The sequence below is a fragment of the Zootoca vivipara genome, chromosome 10, assembly GCF_965207765.1.
Source record: "Zootoca vivipara chromosome 10, rZooViv2.hap1.1, whole genome shotgun sequence".
Taxonomy (NCBI): Eukaryota; Metazoa; Chordata; class Lepidosauria; order Squamata; family Lacertidae; genus Zootoca; species Zootoca vivipara.
The window spans coordinates 55,468,251-55,471,087 of NC_142593.1; the positions used below are offsets into that span (position 1 = coordinate 55,468,251).

Genomic DNA, 2,837 nt, shown 5'->3' on the forward strand with positions numbered 1-2,837 from the left:
AACGGCGTGTCTGTGCGCTGCTCTGGTTCACCAGAAGCGGCTTAGTCATGCTGGTCACATGACCTGGAAGCTGTCTGAGGAGAAACACTGGCACCCTCGGCCTATAGAGTGAGATGAGCGCCACAACCCCAGAGTTGTTTGCAACTGGACCTTACCGTTAGGGGTACCTTTACCTTTACCATGATGGCTGAGTTCTGCCTCCAGTGTTGGCTGCAGTATCCCTCTGAATACAAGTTGACGAGTTGGGAGAAGGTTGTTGCACTCAGTTATTGCTTGTTAGTTTCCCATTAGGGTATCTTCACTGTGAGAACAGGATACTAGACTAGATTGGCCATTGACCCGATTCAGCAGGCTATTATGATGTTATTTTAACAAAGGTAAGGTAAGGTTGTTGTTGTTGTTTTAAAAAACCCAAACCATTCTGGGCCTGCTAATCGGAAGAGGTGAATGGCCCTCCCACAGAGACCACAGGGAGTTTCTGTGACTGTTTTACACTCTTTGGAGAGAGCGAGAGCAAAATGCAGCTAAACTGAAACAAGATGTATGAATCATTTAAAATTTATGTGAGCCAAGTGGCATTATTACGGTGCTAAGTTATGCATCGACACTCCACTATTTTTTGCCACCGACCCCGGCAAAAAACATGCCATTCATTTTCCTCTCAGCCTTTGTCCCCCCAGAGTGTGATTGTCTTGCAATAATTATAAGATGCCTCATACGCCAATACTACAGGGGGAATCTGCTAATGCAATTGTTTCACCGTGCCGTTGTTTTCATAAATAATAGACCAAGTGGGTATTGCGAGGCAATGAAGGTGGTGTCAGAAAGTGAACTTGTGAGCTGGCCTCCTGCTGCCTCCCCACCCCCCACCCCAGGCTTTCTTGGGAAGGATTGCACAAGAATCTGTTTGCAAGGACATGTGGAATACAGCTGCCTCTTAGAATGTCAGCAGAGCAGGTTAATGTTGAGGTGTGCATGTGGTTTTCTGAACTGTTTGCTTTCCTGGTTTTTCACAGATGGAAAGGGTTGTGTGTACTTTCAAGTGTTTTAGTGGGTGGACAATGAGACTTAAATCACGACTGCAAACTCTGACAGTCATCGATGTGCATTTATTTGAACATGAGTTTGACCAAACTGCGTGAGGCAGTGGAAGACAGGAGTGCCTGGCATGCTATGGTCCATGGGGTCACGAAGAGTCGGACACGACTAAACAACTAAACAACAACAACAATCTTAGGTAAAGATAAAGGTACCCCTGACCATTAGGTCCAGTCGCAGATGACTCTGGGGTTGCAGCGTTCATCTCGCTCTACAGGCCAAGGGAGCCGGCGTTTGTCCGCAGACAGCTTCTGGGTCATGACTAAGCCGCTTCTGGCAAAGCAGAGCAGTGCATGGAAACAGTTTACCTTCCCGCCGGAGCAGTACTTACAGTTTTTACCTACTTGCACCTGATGTGCTTTCGAACTGCTAGGTGGGCCGGAGCTGGGACCTATATCTTAGTGGTGGACAAATCCGTCAGTTTTTGTTTTACTCATCTTCTCATTTTTCTTATCTTAGGATCAGTTCTCCCATTTCCTTATCCACTGTCTTCTTATTCTCATCAACATGTTATTGCAAATCTCATCCAGTTATACACTTTTGTGTGCAATTTTGCCTAACAAATATTTATTGCAAAGTAGTTCCCCCCGAATATAACAGAATTTTGTGTGTTGATTTTACTAACATAAGCATTTTCTATGCACATTTTACACTAGTACATGCATTTCTGTTCATTTTATTCGGCTGGAGAACTGTGATGCAAAATCCAAAGAAGATCAGATTTTGAAGGATGGCTGTGCTTCATTCTACTTATTGTTTTGAAAAGTATGAATTAAGTAGGTTCGCCTTTCAGTGTGAACTGAATCAACTTTCTCTCCCATTTCTCTCAATAATATCAGTACAGACCACCGCACTCAGAAATATGGAAATGTATGCATGGGGTTTTTAATATCTAGTATGTTTATCAGCTTAATAACTGGTATGTTCTCTATTTGAGAACAAAAAGAACAAATTTTGAGAACCGGGAGTTGAATTTGGTGGTTGCTCCACCTGCTCTGCACATTGACCTGGTATTGAAGTGTTTTTATGCACAATGCAATTTCTTAATTTTGGTTTAATACCAGGTAAGCGAGTTTCTTAACACAAGTGTGTTATGAAAAATGGGTTTTTTAAAAAAATATTTTTGGAGTGAACATATGAATTTGATTGGTAATTAACAATTTCCCCCTTTTTCATGTTGGGATTTTGTAGCAAGTACTTCCTCAACTTCTTTGTTCTTTGACAGTGGAACATACACCCATGAGAGGTGGTGGAATCTCCTTTCTTGGTTGGCCAGCCATCATGTATGCTTCAATTGAGCCCAAGGATCATGTAGTCCGACCCCCTTGGAATGCAGGAATTTCACTAAAGCATCCATGACAGATGGCCATCCAATCTCTGCTTAGAAACCTTCACTTAGAAACATCCAAGGAAGAAGAGTCCCCACCTTCCAAGGTAGTCCATTCCACTGTCGAACAACTCTTACTGTCAGAAAGTTCTTCCTGATATTTAGTTGGAATCTCCTTTCTTGTAGCTTGAAGCCATTGCTTTGAGTCCTACTCTCCAGAGTAGGAGAAAATAGGATAGAGTTTATTTACAGTTTCATCCTGAGTTAACAGCATAATCTCAGAAAGGCAGGCTTGCTTAGAAAAGTTACAGATATATACATGTGGAGACTACTTGGTAAAGTAAGGCTCCATTTGGTCTCTGTCTTGGCTGCAGGCCAAGATGGAGAACCATCCTAACTGGAGATTCTCTGA

General features: G+C 42.8%; 1 pseudogene; it reads left to right on the top strand.

Annotated features, from left to right (window-relative positions):
• The first annotated feature begins 1,970 nt into the window (after positions 1-1,970).
• Positions 1,971-2,142, top strand: LOC118077378 (U2 spliceosomal RNA; annotated as a pseudogene).
• The last annotated feature ends 695 nt before the right edge of the window (positions 2,143-2,837 follow it).